Raw genomic sequence first — 17,619 nt, forward strand, 5'->3', positions numbered from 1 at the left:
GCAGAAAGCTGCTGCCAGGTAGCCTCGGTCGTGGAAATGTTTCACATTTCCACATCTCACATGAGTGCGAATTGCATTTTCACTAGCCATGACATTCACCTTTCTTTCCTGCACTGCCCCACTCTGGAATTTCAAACAAAGGAGAAAACCATCCATAATAACAGGGGAAGGAATCATATGCTCAAACCTAGCATAGCACAGCCTGAGCATACAGGTGTACCTATCACTTGAATAACTTCAAACTCAAATCTAGGTCCACTGAAGAGCCACTGGAAAGGCTCAGCTGAGGGAGAAGCAGGAAAGCAGGGATGAGGAAAAGGGACGAGTGAGGGTTGGACCTGTGGGTCTTTTCCCAGGAAAACAGCTTCCAAAAGCAGGTCAGTGATTTTTGCAGCCTCCTCCAGCCAGAACCATTGTGCTGGACCTGCAGCCAGGAGAGACCGTGGGCATGTCTGTGTTAATAAGAGAGCAGTCCTCTTCAGACTCAAAGACTTTTACTCTATAAGAGCCACATGTCTCCGCTTTTGCCCTCTTTCATTCCAGCACACAGCAAGGTGCATAAAGACCCCCCCCCCTCTTCAAAGCCCCTGCAGACATGGGGGAAGGAGGGGAGGACAACCAGAGAGGAGCCGGTGTGGTGCTCGGTTTAGAACAAGGAGCTTGAACAGATACTATGGTGACGAGCATTGTGTAGAGAAATGAATAGACCAGAATAGGAAAAAAAAACTTCAACAGTATCACAGCCAGGCCCCAGCATGGCTCTGGAGAGCCGAGTGACTGCGTGCTCTTGTAACCTTGAGGGTGGGCTGCTGTTGTAAAGCGGGGAGCTGGCGCAGAGGTAAGGGCAGGGAGCATGGGAGTGATGGAGAGAACTCAGGTGAAAAAAGGTTAAGTGCAGCCAGATATTTAAGTGAGACGGAGTCGCCCATGAGAGCAATGCAAACAGTTCATTGCAAGGAAACCTGATCCAAGGCCATTCACAGCACAAACCCAGAGACAGGCAAGTGCCCCCTCCCCTTACGCTCCATGGGATCTGGCAAGGACAGTGCTGGCTCAGAGTTCATAAATTCTTCAGCAGAAAATACTTAGATACTTAATCAAGGGCTCCTCTGTTACTCCAGAACAAGTTTACATTATTAGAGAGAAAAAAACAGCCAGTCAACCAACAAAGCACCAAGCCCTCAACCGAACAAAAAGTATCCTAAATAAAGAGATAAACCCGTATGACAGAACAGCAATAATAGCTTTCAGGTATATGTTCTGCATAAGATTTCCAGGCAGTTGGTTTAGTTAATGGATTCCCTTAATCTTTCAGCTGTCAGTACGCAATCTATAGCCTACTGTTTCTTCAGCACCGTATTTATAAGGACAAATTCAAACTTGTATAAACAGACAGGAGTATCTATTGTTGTGCAAGAGCAGGACACAAAGGGAGCCTGTCACTGATACATCACAGCTGTCAGAGAGCCCCGATGCTGGGAGTTAGGGGCAAACCCAAACTTGGAGCCCTGAAGGATGCTGAGGTGTTGGGGAGTGTGGGAACCAGGGCAGTGAGGGAGGAGGCAGGCAGGGATGTGGGCAAGGCCTGCACCTCACTAGGGGACTGCAGAGGTTTAAGTGCTTCTCAAGGTTCATTGGGATGCTGAAGGTTTCAGCAGAGCTCTGCCCTCCTGCTGCAGCTCTAGGTGAAAAAGCGGAAACTAGTTAAAAAATAGGAGCTGACTTGGAGTTTTCTGAATTGATTTGTAAACAAATCACGAAGGTGAAAAATGGGGGTGAAAGGATGATAAATATAAGACATGCTTGTGCAGAGAGCACGTCCTGGGAGCAGCAGCACGGCAAGTAAAGGGGAGACCTGGCAGACACACCACTCTCCATTCAAGTCCAGCTGTCCTGCTCTGAGCAAAATCCCCACACTGGGACACATCTATATTACCTGGGAGGTTGAAAGGAGCCATGAAGATGCAGTAACTGGAGTTTGGCTGGCAGGGCAGCCTGGCTTGAGTGGGAAGTACTTCCCAGGCTTGTAAGCTCAGTTCCTACCCCTTCGCTCTTATTTTCTAACTATGTTGCAGTGTCCTTAGCTGCTCTGAGAGAAAGGGGACATCGGGGTTACTGCACATCAACACAAGCTTCTCAAGACCCCTGGACCAGGAAAACATCACCCAAACCCAAGGACAGATGACAGAATCAAGCCAGTGAGAGGTGACTGTGAGAAGATATGAAACAGGACAGGAGCAATGGGATACCCAGATAAGGTCAGTGAGTAAAATCCTAATGATGCACAGTGGAAGGAGAGGAGGGAATGCTGCAGTATCCAAACTACTGCCAGCTCGTAAGGGATGCACGTGGCACAGCCAGCAGCTGGAGAGAACAGAGGTGTCGCGAGGCCATTGTAGGCACTCGCTGCGCTGTTTAAATCATGAGGCACGGCGCTGTGTGGAAAAGCTTGTTTTTCCTTCGATAACTCCAGTTTGAGGAGAGGGAGGTATCTCTCCATGCCCTGCAGCAAGCAACTTCTGGCACCAGTGGAATACAAATAACCAGTAACAACCGGAGAAGATAAGTTTCTGCTGTAAAAGTTGGCCAGAACCTCGCTGAAGGATGCTACCCAGCCCAGTGATTGCAGATATGTTTACTGGTAAAATGCAGAACAAGAAAGATAGGGATAACTCCTTGTGCTGGTCTGGTTTGTGTAGTCAAGCACTCACAGCAAATACATCTGAAAGGGTTCCCCTCCAAACCCATCCCTGTTTGCCTGCTGCTTGTTTATTTAAAAGCAAGGCTTTACAGAAACAGTCTTTCCTGCCTCTTCGCTGCCCCACTCTGCCTCTCCCCATCCTCCAAACCTCTGCAGGTTTCTCAGGGCAGGCTCAGGGCTTCTAATGTGCCTGATCCTGTCCCAGTTTCAACTGGGAAACTACTGCTGCTGCTGCTCTTTCTCTGCTCTCTGGCTTAAGGAGTGATGCTGGCAGGTCTCTGCAGGAGGCTGGTGGTGGTGCCTGTCCCTAGGTGCTTGGGCCCTGGGGCAGTATCGAGGCTGTCTCTCGTGCAGTGTACATGGGGCTTTTAAGTGGTTCTGGGAATCCCAGGTTAGGGAAGTGCAGAACTGCTGCCTCACTGCTGCACAGCTGGGCCAGAGGAGTGAGCGGGTCCTGCTTTCTGCCTCAGTGAACTCCCAGCCTTGTTCATCTCCCAGAGGAGTGCCAGGAGTCACCACCCTCGATGTTCATTTTCCACCTCACCATCCTCAATATGCACCTGCCACCTGGACAAGCAGGGCTGGATGGAAGAGGTGCATGCTGCCTTCACTCAGCATTCAGCACTGGGGAGACCAGCACGCCCCAGCAGTGGGTTCCCCTGGCCCAGCACTCCCCTTCCCGGCTGGGAGCACTGGTGTGACTGGGAGGAATAAGTGGAGAATGGCAGCCTTCAGCTCGCAGAGAGATGCAGTGATTTGAATATATATTGAAAAATTTCCCAGTATGTTTAATAAGCAGGAGGGTGGCAGGGATATAGCACAGGAGGGCTGAGCAGTGCAGCTGGGGCAGGGGAAAGGGTGGCGTTGGGTTAGCACCACTGCAGCAGAGCAGCCATCCAGGAGATGCTGTCTTTCTGAGCATGGAAGGAGCAGCAGCTCAGCCAGTCAGAGGGAGCATCTCGAAGGCAGGCAGACATGGTTGGATGTGGCCATAGAGGAGTAGGAGAGGTTCATGCAACAAGAGGCAAGAGGATGTTCATTGTTGGAGGGGCAGCTAATGGTTTATTAAGAGAGAAGGGGTCAGGAAGGCGTCATCAAGCCTTGGTGCAATTATGCCACGTATGCAGTTCTGGCTCTTCCGGACACAACTCATCTCTCTCCAGGGTAATGCAGGCTGCCTCACACACCTGATCCCCACATTAATACTGTCACAAGCTGATGATATTATCAAGTGAAGCGTAGCCTCCAGGGGAGGCAGGCTTTAACCCTTCCAGTGTAGGGAGGATGCTCCCTGGACCATGTCAAACAACAGGTGAAAAGGGACTGTTTAGGGCTCAGTTGAGTTTGCACAGAGAAATGTCTGAGGGGCATGGAGAGAAGGAAGGGCAGTGGCAAGGCAAGGAAGACCATGATGGATGTAACACGATGACAAAGTTGAAAGTCTCAATAATATTTGTGGCTGTGCAGTGGCCCCCAGCTTTCTCCCAAAGGACTGAGTTGGACGAGCCATTGCTCTCTAAATAAATCATCATCAGAAAAATCAAGCAAATCAAGATTGCTGCCATCTCTCTTCTGCCCTGACAATAAACAGAGATGTGAAACAACCACATTAATACAACTGCATCTTCATGGAGCTCCACAGCAATGTCACAAGCACCTGCAGCAACATGCCCATGTCCCTAGTCCCACAGCAACCCTTGACTCCTGTGCTGTGGCTGGAAGACTCCAGAGGCTGAGGAGATGGGTGCACATCTCTCTGCAGGTTCCCCTTTGGTAGGATTTGGGCCAGAGTAGTGTAAAAGGCTCCAGCAGCTGAGTTTCCACCATCCCTCCCTCCCCACAGCCTGAACCTTTGGCACCACCCTCCCAGGTGCCACTGGCCTCCCATGACATGTGGGAGCCATTCAGGTCCTGTCCTCTTGCTGGTCCATGAGCACCGACCCCTGGGTCCTCCCTGCCTCCTAAAGGGACATGAGCCTCCTGTGCTTCCTTGCTGGACCTTGGGACCAAAATGAGGAGCATGTATGGCTGCAGCAGTGTCACTGAGATGCTGCAAAAGCCTCGTCGTGCCAGGCAGCAGCATGCCCAGCCCCAGGGCATGCACCTCTCCTTATCATCTCTGTCTGGCATCCTCCAGCTCCAGCTCCTTCATCCCCAGGGAACCCTCTTCACTCCCCAGATTTGCAGCAGAGGTTTAAATTGCACTTGTTAAGATCTCTAGTGTAAGAAAAACAGGAGAAGGCAAGCACCTGTCCTGGGGAGCTGAGCAGCTGATTTAATTCAACATTCCCATTGGAATCGTTGCTTTATTCAAGGTCGGAACAGCTAACAGCACAAAGTTAAAGCAGGTGCCAGAGAACGTGCCAGGGCCACATTCTGGAGGCAGCCCAGGGTTTCAGTCTGTTCACTCTTACCCATTACCAACTCCAGAGGCAGCATCTCCAAAGCCCTTAAATTCCTGTCCTCTGTCTCCTTGATTTCCCTCTTGTCCTGCATGCTGAAGTCTGCAAACAACTCACTTAAATCCATTCCTCCGCTTTCCATTAAGCTTTTAACACTTGCTGCATTTCCCGACAATGACGCAGATTGTATTACAGCTCCTTAAATGTTAATTTTTATTGATTCTACATATATACATAAAAATACACACACACACGCAAACATGCACGCTTATATTGAGGTACATATTGATATCCAGCAAGTGGTTCCCGGAGGTGGAAGGTACTGGAGGCTGATTGCTGTTACCTCCAGGGAACAGGAGCATCCTTGCCAGTAAGAAAACAGAGAGGCCAAATGCAAGAGCATTTTCATAAGCAATAGCAGATGAAGCAAGGGGCCTTGCCCATGGTAAAGGACTGGAGGTAGCTGCATGGCTGGCTTGAATCCAAGGTGATAGAGTCATTTATCTTAAAAATGCCCTCTATTGAGAGTTTACCAGTGCTTTCATGGGCCTTGGAAGATCAGCAAAGTGGCTGGTTGAGACTTGGCCTGTCATTCTCCAGCAGACGATGACTTGAAACCTCTCTGAGGGCTTCAGCAATGGAGGAGGGGGGCAGAGTAAGTGTTGGGGAGTTAAGAGCTGTATTGATCCACTCAGTGGATGTGGGACTCCACATTTCAGGTATGCCACATGGCTGCAGCCCAGTTACTTAATTTGCCTCAGTTTCTCTCTTTTTGTAGCTGTGTGGTGCAGTTTGAGTCCTAGCACTGGAAGAAATTGAGGCTTATCACAAGGGAGCTCACCTGGGCCTTCTTCCAGGTGAAGAATCAGGCATTTTAGTGGCATTTCCACAACCACAGAGTGGCTGTAGGGGCTCAGGGTGCCCCCCTTGCAGCACCCATGGGGAGCAATTAGATGTGTTTGAGAATCCCTGCTCTCTGGAAGCAGCCCGTGCCAAGGCTGTGATGAAGACAAATTCCCTTAGCAGATGAGGTTGCAGAGCCCATGTCCATTACATGCAGACTGCTCTTCTGCTAAAAGGAGGTTAACGTGGTAAAATCAAGCATTCAGACATGGGAAAAACAGCACAGAAGGTGGTTGTGAAATCTCTGGTGCCTCTTCTCGTGGTTCACTCTTACACCTTTCCCATGGCAGGATCACTGTTACTTCTCCCCTTGCTCAGCCTCCCCTGGAGCCTCTCCCTGCCTTCAGATGTGCCTTCACTGGCACAAAGAAACACGGACCCTGCAAAGCATTTCCCCAACCCAGACAGCATCAAGACAAAATCTATTTGCCAAACTGTGTAAAGCAATCTCAGATTTCACAGGTTGACTAAACTGAAGTGGATTTTGACTGGCTTGGTGAAAGACACATTCTGATGCCCTCTGCCCCTCAGAAAGCCGCACAACCGGTCAGGTCTTTGTCACCGACATAGCGTCACCAGTTTTGTTGTTGCTGGTTTCAGTCTGAGAAAAACAAAGATGTTGTCCTCTCAGCTTGCTTCCTTCAGAAACCACATTAACTGTTTTTCCATTGAAATTTCCAAAAGCCAGAACAGCTGGAAGGAAAATTCAGCCCAGAATAGTTCGCCCTGGAGAGAGACAATGTGGTGAACACTGCTTTAAGCCTTGAAAAACAGCCATGTGATGGGAAACAGTGAGCCATCATAACGAAGCGACTTGCTGCTCATACTCCCTTGGCTACATGCAAAAATCAGGTGGTTACAAAGCAACTCCCTCTGTAGGCATTGCTTTAATAAAGTAACGGGAAAGAAAGCACCATGTAAACCTTGAGCAATTGCCTATTGCTTTTCTTTACTTGAAGTCAGTGCTCACAGCGTGGAGCAGGCCAGGTGAGGAGCTGGGAGATGTATCCAGGACTGACCTCCATGGTGCACGGCACCAGGAAAGGGGAATATCCAGGGATTTCTGCTGGGATGAATGCCTTGTTTGCCACATTGAGCCTGCCAGTGCTTGCTCCCAGAGCCAGCCATGAAGCGAGTATTCCGCAGCCGGCTTCTTGCACATCCTCACGGAGGAGGTGGATTTCCCAAGGAAAGGGGTTGGTTGGCTTTTGGATTAGTGGAGTTGTTGGACTATGTGTCGCCGTCACGGCAGAAAAGCAGAACTGAGAAGCCAAATGGTTTGGCTAATCCGCTTGCTTTGATTTAGCAGTACCAACCGTCTGCAAATACAGCTTTAATCTCCATTGCGGATTTCCAGCATGCAGGGCCTGAGCTTGACTAAAGAGACCGGAAAATGAGGATGCTCAAATAAAAATTGTGCAGCAGAAGCCAGGCTGAGGAAAACCTCACTTTGCACAGGCTGAGGGCCTTCGCAGACGTGCTAGATCTTATTAGCCAGACCTGCACCCTCACAGCTGTTTGGTGACTGCACAAGGATGCCACTCAGCACTGGAGAAACTCTCATCCCCTTAATACCTGAGCTGGCTCAGAGCTGCCCACAAAGAACACCAGTGTCATCTGCCACAGGGCAAAGGCTTTAGATGGGGACTTTGCCAGGAGGAAGAACGTGGTGCATTTATATCAGTATGAGAAAGCACACGGAGGAGACATGGGGTCTGCACTCTCTGAAGTTTTCAGAGTGAAGCCACAGGGACAGTACGCCAGATTTTAACTGCCATCAGTTTTCTACTGTGTGAGCTCTCTCAAAGTGCTCTGTGCATATATCCTCATGGTGCACAGGCGCCAGGATCAAAAATAACATTTTCAGGCTTGTTCTCAGGGGAAATGGGGCACAAGGAGCAGAGCAATGACCTGGCAATGCAGACCACCAGCCCAGGCAGGCTATGGCTGTCTCTCCAGCAGTGCCGGCAGGAGATGCTGCCAAGGAATGGGATGTCGCCTGGCACCTACTCCAGCATTCACAGAGGGTGTGGGACGGAATACGATGACCAGCCGGACATCTGCCAACTCCTCTAGCCAACCCCATGGGGAAAGCACGATGTCCCCTCCTGTCCCTGGCAAAAAGGGGGAGCATTTGGGAAGCATGCCAGGCCATGAAGAATTTCCTCTCATTAATTAGCTCACGGAGAGGGCAGATTGTCTCTCAAGGCATCACAGATCTCAGTCCATCTCCTGAATTGACACGCAGGCCATTTTCCAGCCTGGCTGATGACCGGGGCAGTAGCAGGAGCAGATCACAGGCACCAAGAAAAGGACCTTAACAAGGGAAAGGTAAGAGTTCTTCTCACCCTTCCCTGCTCCTCACCATCTCATTCATCACATCCCAAACACATTAGCACAGGGTAATTATTAAAGATCAAAGGAAGACATTTGCAAAGGTTGTGCAGGCAGTGAAGCCCAGCAATACATTTCGAGAGAGGCTGTGCCTTTGTGTTGGGATCTCAAGGAGAGCATTGTAAAGGACTGATGAAACAGTTTGACTGCGCTTCAGAGTCAGTATTATTGCTATTCATTTAAAACTTGACCCACTTTTATTTTCCATATTGGCATATTTTATCTTTTTTTTTTTTATTTTTAAAGGGGAGGATAATTGAGCACCAGCAAAGTATAGATAAAGGAGCACACCCAGCAAAATCGCAACAAATGTTTTGTTTGAGCTAAATCTGTATTTTTCAGGGGAAAAGCAGTCAGCAAAAGTGCTTTTTTAACCAGAATGAGAATGAGGGAGAATGAACACATGCATGCCAACACATGAGCACAGACGTGTGCTGAGAGGAGGGTCCTGTTCCAGCCTGGATGGGTGGCAGGGAGCCTGCTGTGTCCATGCAGCACGGGGAGCAGCCTCTGAGCTGGAGGGTCTGCTTTCTCTGAGATAGGGAGACCTGCTCAGGAGTGAGGTTTATCCTGATTTAGTGACTGCTTGACAGAAATCGTACCTCCAGATCCTACGGCAGATGAAGAGGCATTGCCTGGCAGCCAGTGTGGCAGGAGGGAGGGATGGTCTGGCTGTGTCCATGTGCATTTGTGCCTTCATGCCTTTACTAAGCTCCTGCTCGTGGTGAGGGATGTATTGCACACTTGTGACAGGGCACACCTTCACCACTGTCTGCACCACTGATGAGAAAAGAGGAGTAATGAGCTGTGTGCAGTGGGAGAAACACTCAGCATAGCACTGCTTTCTCTGTACAGCATGTGCACATCCACTCATCTGGTTATTTCACCTTCAGGGCATGAAAGGGAAGCAATTTTTTCACCTAATAGAAATTTGCTCTGGTGTGGAGACAGCAGAGTAAAAACTGCCTCGTGTGCAGGTAAGTGGGGGAGGAACTGAAGGGGGAAGCTCTGAGGTTGCAGGGAGGTGCTCAGGGCACACTTAGATCTGAAACAGATAGTACATCAGGAAAAGAAAATAAAAGGCTCAGTTGTGATGCTACTAGTTTTCCCAAGGAGCTCCAGAGGGAATGGCAGCAACCCTGGAAGGGAGGAAGGTGGCCAGGTATGGTCCATGAGCCCACTGCCTGCCAAAACTGGTGATGCCCCACCAGGTAGCTGGAGTGATGCTGGGTGCTGCTGGGCTCAGAGCCTGCCATAGCCTCGGCTCAAGCCCCAGCACGTCAGCAGCAGAGAGGAGCAGGCCAGGACTTGTCTCTGCTTTCCCCTTCCCTACGCAGTTACACCTCCCCTGCAACAAACGGAGCCTGCTGCTGCCACGGCTGCTGCTTTTGAGGGGATTTAGTCTTCTCTAAGTAAACATGGAGGCAGTTGTTACACACCTTATAATTACATTGCTCCACTCTGCAATTATTACATTTTCCAAGCTACAGCTGCTTCCTACTCATTATCAGGTTAAGAAACTTCTCCTGATAGTAACATGGCACTAACCCTGTAATTAACAGGCAGACCACCCAGCCACTGCTGATGAGAGGGGCTTTGCTGAGCAAGGAGCAAGCTGTGCCTGGGCTTGGAGGTGGCTTTCTATGGTGCAGAGTCACTTTTCCATCACACACCCAGCCACCCTTCCCCTTCATGTAGTTTTTTATTTAATGACATGACAGGAGCATCCTCACAAATATGCCACTACGGAGGGGATTAGCCAAGAGCTTATAGCAAGGGGTATCTGCTGAGCCCTGCTTTTTGGTGGGCACGGACACCAATGCTCCCTGGGCACCTCACTCACAGCTCCAGCAAACCGTTTGTCTGATAATTTTGTGTTTCCCATTTGTAAGTGGCGATTTCCTTAAATGGAATTCTTTGTTGTTGGAAAGGCCCATGTCCTGCAGCCCTGCACTGAGCTGGCCAACAGTGGCCAGGTTAGATGCTTCTGGTTATGTCTCCATCAGGACAAGGGATTGTTTCTGAAAGATGGGAACATCACCTAAAGCAACACAGAGGGATGTCAGGAAGACTATGATGGTGCCCAGCCGTTGGTCCCACAGTGCCAGCCCCTGTTTGCAGCCCTGGGATACAGCACACATGCAGACAGCAGCGTTCCCATTACTGTCCTTGCAGACAATGGAGCTGCTGCAGCAGCTCAAGGCTTATGGTTGAGTGTCTGCTCTTTATCGGGTATATCCAGAGAGGACAAGGGCCACAGATGGGCCTGAGACACAGATCAAGCAATTTTAGCACTGATCCTCATGAGTCTCCTCAGGCAGGTCACTTTCAATTTGTTTTGGTCCTCTTTATGAGAAAAGGACACTTCTCAGCCACAGAAGTTCAGAGCACCCATTACAGAGGCTGTGATTTCATGACACTCCAAGGTCTCGGCAATGTAATGTACTTAGCTGCTACTGCTGAATTCAGCCTATGGTATAACTTGACACCTTTAATTACAGGAAGCAGAGCTGGACTCCAGATACAGCAGCATATCTGGAGTAGGATCGTATCAGTGCAATCAAATCTGCCCAGAGAGCATCCACAGGACGGCCGGGCTGGGTGTGTGTTTAGCAAGGGAGACGTTGAGCTTAAGCTGCTGCACACATTTAGCTGCCTCTTGCTGCTGCTTTCTTTTGGCTAGGAAAATAAATCTGGGAACAGTTCTACCTGCTAGAGCAGTTTGCAGAAAGAGGGATGGAGCAAACATATTTAAGCTCATACTGTGCTCACCAGGAGCAGCAGAATCCGCCTCTGCAAGCAGGGCTTTGAAAACCAAAGGGACAAAACTCTTCCCAGGCAGGAGAGGCAGGGGGTCCAGCTTCCCACACTCGCCTTGACTGTGCTTCACCCCTTGTATCAGCACAGCACAGAGCCTACATGGCAGGACAGTGAGCCAGACACAAAGCAACGCCTTGCACACCCAGCACCGGTATACTTGACCATTGCGTTCAGTACAGCAAACCTCGGGAGTCCCCTTCCAGGCCATGGCCATGGGGGACTTTAGGGGGTGATGGTGTCAGCACTTGCTCCAGAAGCTCCCCCTCTAATAGGATGTTTCCCGTGTTATCCCGACAGCTCTGGTTTCCAGGCAGTTTATCACCCACCTAAAAATCGATGACAAGCCAGAGTGAGCCCCTGACCTGGAAGTATAAATTGCCCCTAATTATCACAGTGGCTCGTCATGCACTGGGTGCTTTGACCGGGGCCTCGAGCTGGGAGCAGTCCTGCCCTCTGACCCTACTACATTTCTCTTGGTTTAAGGGCTTTTCTCCCCATTCCAGCCTGTGATTCCCTTTTCTGGGGGATCCACAGCTGCTGCTAGGTCCTTCCTGCTCCCTCTGAGCTCCCCAGGGCCGCTGGGGCTGCTGAGGATGGTGCCAGTGATACTGTTGGTGGCAGAGTCTCTGTTGGGCAGAGCACAGGGATGGAGGGGGGGGGTACCATTAAAGTACCACCTCCCCCCTCCCAGGTTTTATTCCCAGTCCTCAGAAACACTGATCATTTTCTTTGTCTTCAGCCAGTCCATCTTTAAAATGAGGGTAAAGGATACCCCTAGGAGGCATGTTTAATTAAAGTTTACAAGATGCTTGAGAAGTGTCAGAGAAATAAAAGAGGGACCACGATGGCATAGAAGGAGTGATGGGTGCCCCGGGGAACCAAAGCAGGTTCCCGGGGGAGACCCAGGGGAATGCAGTGGTTTTTCCCTGTCTCCTTCCCAAGCCCTTGGCATTTGTTTAGCCCCAGGCTCTATCCAAGGTAAACGAGGCCCTCCGACACCGCCACCTCTTCTCACTCCAGTTGCCAGGGGCTGCTGAGTGCCCTGGCAGTTGAGCAACCCTTGAAAAGCTCCTTTCACTGTAATTAGACATGTAAAAATGAAAAACTGAAGGAAAAGAATTTATGCATCTTCTAATAGCCCTCAAGTGTCCATCCAGCCACAGCCTTTTTTTTCCCTGGGCTTTTATTTGGAGAGTTGCTATAATTTATGTCATGCAATTAGGTTTTTGTCTACAGGCTCTGGGAGGAGTGTGAGTGTGGAGCAGCGGAAGGAGCCCTGAGCATGAGAACAGACAGAGAAGGGGCAGCAGCTCCAGCATGTGTGCCTCCGCTCATCCCCAGCCAGCAGCTGTCCTGCAGGACAGTGGAGCCAGGTTTTGTCCCAGCCCAGGACTGACCAGCTCACTGGGCAGCAAAGAGGGTCTGATGCAGCTCAAAAGAATGGACCAGAGGAATGATAACACAGGGGGAAAAAAACCCCCGCTGGAGCCTAGCTCTGATGGGAACCATACCCATTCCTTCGGGAAACTGGGTGGGGAGGGTGGTATTGGACATCGGTGGGGTTAAAGCTGCACCCTCCGGTAGTTGCTAAGTAACAGTGTCCTGACCTTACCCATCTACCAGAGGAGATCTTGGGGTGGGAACCTCCTCCCCACTCAGCTGGGGTGAGCATCTCCCCATGTGCAGGAGCAAGAAGAGGGTCTTGCCTGGGAAGGAACTGATGAGAACATCTCAGGACACAGGGGCTGAGCCCTTGCTCCTGCTGAAGGCTGTCATAAATGCCTGTCATGCAAGGGGATCTTCTCCTCCTCATTCCTCCAGAGAGGCTGCTCCAAACACAACAAGGCTGTGTTTTTCAGAGCACCAGCCTGCAGGCAGCAGGATAAACCCAGCAGATAGAGCCAAACACAGAGCAGAACATGCTTCCTGTGACTATTTGCTTAAAGCCATGTGAAATTTGGATTGAGCAAAACCCACGGCCCACTGACTTTTTCTTCATGCAGCAAAATCCTTGAACTTAAATCTTCAAAACGGGGTTTAGCTCAATGTCCACTTTATGCCCATTTCATTGCCCAAGGTTGGCCACATCCCCCTTCTCCTGCCCCTCGCTGCCTGACATCTGCAATGAATCCCCGTGGCTGCAGAGAGCTACAGCTAGCGGCCGTGGCCTCCCGGCTGCCCGGGGCTGCCTGCTGGGGAAGCCGGAGGGGACGTAACAAGCAGAGGTGGAAAAAACCTCAGAAGAGCTCAGAAACCATGCTGCCAAAACATGCACATTCAGCAAACGCTGTATCTGGGGTATCAGCAAAAGTAATCACAGCCCAGATTGTGCTGGGCAAGGCAGATCCCAGGGTGCAGGAGGCCCCTTATCTCCCCTAGACCTGCTGAGTGACTGAACAAACATGGGCCCTGGCTCTCCCCCAGAGAAGCAAGTTTCTTGCCAGAGCCCCTCTGCATACACAGGGCTTTCTCCTCTGGAGCCAGGTCTGAGTCCCCATTCCTGGTGTGGTGCGGTGCAGCCAGCTGTGCCTAGCCCCGGCAGCGCCAGCAGATGTGAAAGCCAGATGATGCTCTCAGCTCCTGTCTCTCTCATCTCGCCGTCAGAGGAAAAGCATCACCTAATCTGACACGCAGATGGTACGGGTGGATTTCCCCCATGCTCAGCCTGACACCTCCCCTGATGTCCCCCTTGTCACAGTTTGCCGGCACTTCAGAGGCAAGAGGGGCTGCACCGGAGGTGCAGGATGGTGCCAGGGGGTTGCAGTGCTAGCTGTGCATTCCGAGATCTCTCCTGACAACAAGGACACATGAGATAAATGCAGCTCCTGTGCAGAACTGCGGCGCTTTGCACCTCCCAGGGGTCCAATCCTGGGGAGGAAAACATTTTAGTAAAATAGAAATTGGGTCACATCCCCTTGATTGTCTGAGTAAATGGGACAGTGTGTACATTTTATTTACCTTCCTACAGGGCAAATGTAGTGAGCATGTAATAAATCATTTCTGCAGCTGCTGGGCAAGCCTCCTGCTGCAAACCCAGCAAAATTCATGCATACTAAACCTGCCCTAATTACAGCTCCCTCTCCTCTTTCACTCCTCCCAGCTCCTCCTTACACATCCACTTCCTCGCTTGTCATTCTTTTGGTCTTGCTCCTCCTTTTCCTCATCTGTTCCTTCCTTCCCTCCTTCCCCTTTGCTGTTTACAGAGGCACTCCCTTGCCACCACCAGCTCCTGCCCTCAGGAGCAAGGGCTTCATCTCCAGCTTGGCCAAGTCCAGTGGGTGTAAGGGATTGCCATCATCTGAGGTTTGGAAACCTGAGCCCCTTTGGGATTGCACAAACTAGCTGACATCCATAGGCTGTTTGACCTGAGATTTCCTCTTCTTCAAGGCAGAGCTGAGGAATCCCCCTGTTGCTCTGGGACAGCAGCAGGATGAGGAAGGAGCTTCTAAGGAGATGACAACCCATGGGTGCCAATGGGGGTCTGGGCAGAACCAGATATTGTTCAGACCTGAGGTTTCTCACAGCACTTCAGAAATTAAAGCAAACAAGCTGTGTCTGTGTCGACGGGACAAATGACAATAGTCTTAAATTGCAGCAAAAAGGATCCAGATTGGTGTTTACAAAAGCCTTTCTAAGGATAGCAAATCGCTGGAGCAGATTGCCTGGGGCAGTGCCAGACTCCCCAGCGCTGGGATCTTGTGGGAGTGTCAGACAAATAGCTGTTGGGAATCAACTAGGAGGAGCTGGTCCTGCCTGGGGACAGGATGGAGGGACCCTTGCGTACCTCAGGACACAGCCTGGAGTCCATCCTGATGGGGAGGCTGGTGAAACAGTCTGAGGCTGTTTCCCAAAATCAGCTCCCTGAGCAAAGGCGAGCTAGAAGCAGAGACAAGTACAGGAGCATGGTGGGCAGGAGCCAGAGGTGAGCTGGGGGGCGGTCCCCAAGGGTAGAGGGGCCATACCACAGCACACTGCCGGGCTCTCTGGAGACCTCATCCTTGGCTCCAGGAGGGTTTCCAGCCTTTGGCTCTGGGACACATCCTGGAGCACCCAGATCATGGCAAGCAGAGCAGGTCCGAGGCAGCGGCACCAAGCCAGGGATGTAGTGAGCATCAGTTGATGCTTCCTCCAGTGGAAATGCAACTGCAGACGTGCCCTCACTCCCTCAAAGCAGAAGGGAGCAGCACATCTCCCAGGGGAGCGAGGTAAACTACCTCCACCCCATAGGCAGCAGGAGAAAGGGATGAGGACTTCCCCATTTCTGTGCCATCAGAGCTGTGGCTCTCAGCTGTTGGTGGGGGAACAGCCGTGCAACACGTGTTGGGCCTGCTTCTCTAGCTGTGGGGACCTTGAGGTCCTTAAAATAATCCCAGAGAAATAAACAAACAAACAAAAAAATTAATGCCAAGAGCAAATACAGAACAGACCTCTTCCAGTCATTTTCTCCAGCAGGGTCTATTCAAAGACCGGAGAGAGGATGACACACTGGGCCAAGCTAAACACCCCTGCAACACATTGCAAACAATAGCTTCACAGAGCATGAAGCCAGAGGGAATCATTGTGGTCATTTACTCTGTTTTTCTGCAGAACATATGCCATGGCGCTTCCCAGAATTCATTGTTTAATCTAGGCAAGGCTTGCTGAAAAATATTCACTCTTGACTTAAACTTTTCCAGGGAGTATGGATGCAGAGCAGAACAGCACCAGGCAAGAGGGGGGAGTTTCTTGCTTTAACCAGTTTGGGGACTGTGTAACTGGAGTGAAAACACCATTGACTGCAAACAGCAGTTCCAGGGAGATGGAAACTATTTGCAAATTTGGGCTAAGACCAGACTTAGCTGAGCCGGACATTTTGAGCACAAACTGCTTGGACTTCTCCTCCTGAGGTTATTTCTTTGGAAAGAGAAGGGGGAAGGAAAAATACCACCAACCTAAACCAAAAACTAAATAATCTGTTTGAGTTTGGCGGTGCCCCCTCCCTACATTTTGCTTTAAGATTTGCCAAGCTACCTTGCTTTTAGGCTAGGGTGAGGGAAGGGCATTTGACTCATTAGAAATACTTGCTTTCATTCCCCATCTCTCCTTAGCTGCAATGCCAGCTCATCCTTTTTGTTGCACTCTTCATTTCAACACCCTGTCTTCTAATCCTCTTCCTTGATTGTCATCTCTGGTCAACAAATACAGCAATGCTGGAGAAGGATGCTTTATCTGAAAGAAGCATTCTCTGCCATGGAGATCAAGATACTGTTTGCCCACAGTTACATGAACCCGACTTTAAACTCAGTTCCAGCCCATGGCTTCATCCAAACTAAGATCCAGCCAAATTATTCCCTCAGCCAAAGGGATGAAGGAATTTTTCCTCCACCTCAGGAATCTGGACGTTGCTCTGCAGCACAGAGTTTCTCCACAGCTGAACAAGACCTGGCATGGCCAGCCGGCAGAGCCGACACCTCCAAAGCACTTGCATCAGGGCTTTGAGCAGAGGGGAAGCTGTGTGCCGCAGGCTGCAGCCCTACGCATGCCAGGAGATGCACACAAGAGTATCCAGGTTGCATTTTGGACCTCTGCATCCTCTGAGCAGCGATCCTAAGAGCAATGCGCTCATCTCCCATTTCTGCACAGCAGGATCAGAAATGGGAAAGAAGCCAATTTCCCTTCCAGTGTGCTTGGTAACATGAAAACTAAGGAAAACTAGAGAAGGAGAAAAATAAAGGACACAGGACAGCTCCAACAAATGAAAGGGCAAAGACTGGACAAGGGGAGGGAGGCTGGGGAACAAGGAGTTTATAAGCCATTGCCAAACCACTGCAAACCCAGTGACGAGATTATACTTGGAGGAGGCTCCTGGAAAAACCAGCTGAAGGAAGGAGGCAAATCTGGCCAGGGATTAATGAGCACTGAAATCCACTTCCACTGACACTGCCCAGTGGCTGCTGGAGATGACAGCTGTGCCTGACTCAATGCCCTTGGAGAGGTGTAGCTACTAATCCAGTGGCATGGAGGCCTGGAGGGAGGCAGACAGACAGACGGACGTCATCCAAACCACAGGACACTCCCCAAGCCCTTTCCCACCGCGGCTCAGGAACCTGCTGGACCTCCTGCCCCAGGGCTTGGCTGACCCTGAGCCCAGCAGGAAGGGGAATGGGGTGGTTTAAGACTGGAGACAAGAATCTCGCTTAGCAGGAATAGCAATGGGCATAACGTGTAACTTCATCTAAAAGAAACCCAGAGTGTGTGCACATCTGTGCATGGACAAGGCAAATGGTGTGGTAGAGGTGAGGTGTAGGAACCTCTTCTTAAGGCTGGGGATGAAGCCTGTGTCATTGAGTACCACAGAGCCCCCAGAGGAAAGAGGGCACTGGTGGGATGAGATGTTCTGGTTTTGCCCTGAAGCAGCAG

Source organism: Pezoporus flaviventris, unplaced genomic scaffold, assembly GCF_033815535.1.
Source record: "Pezoporus flaviventris isolate CSIRO_AGI_PZ_B2104156 unplaced genomic scaffold, CSIRO_AGI_Pfla_v1 ptg000005l, whole genome shotgun sequence".
Classification (NCBI taxonomy): Eukaryota; Metazoa; Chordata; class Aves; order Psittaciformes; family Psittacidae; genus Pezoporus; species Pezoporus flaviventris.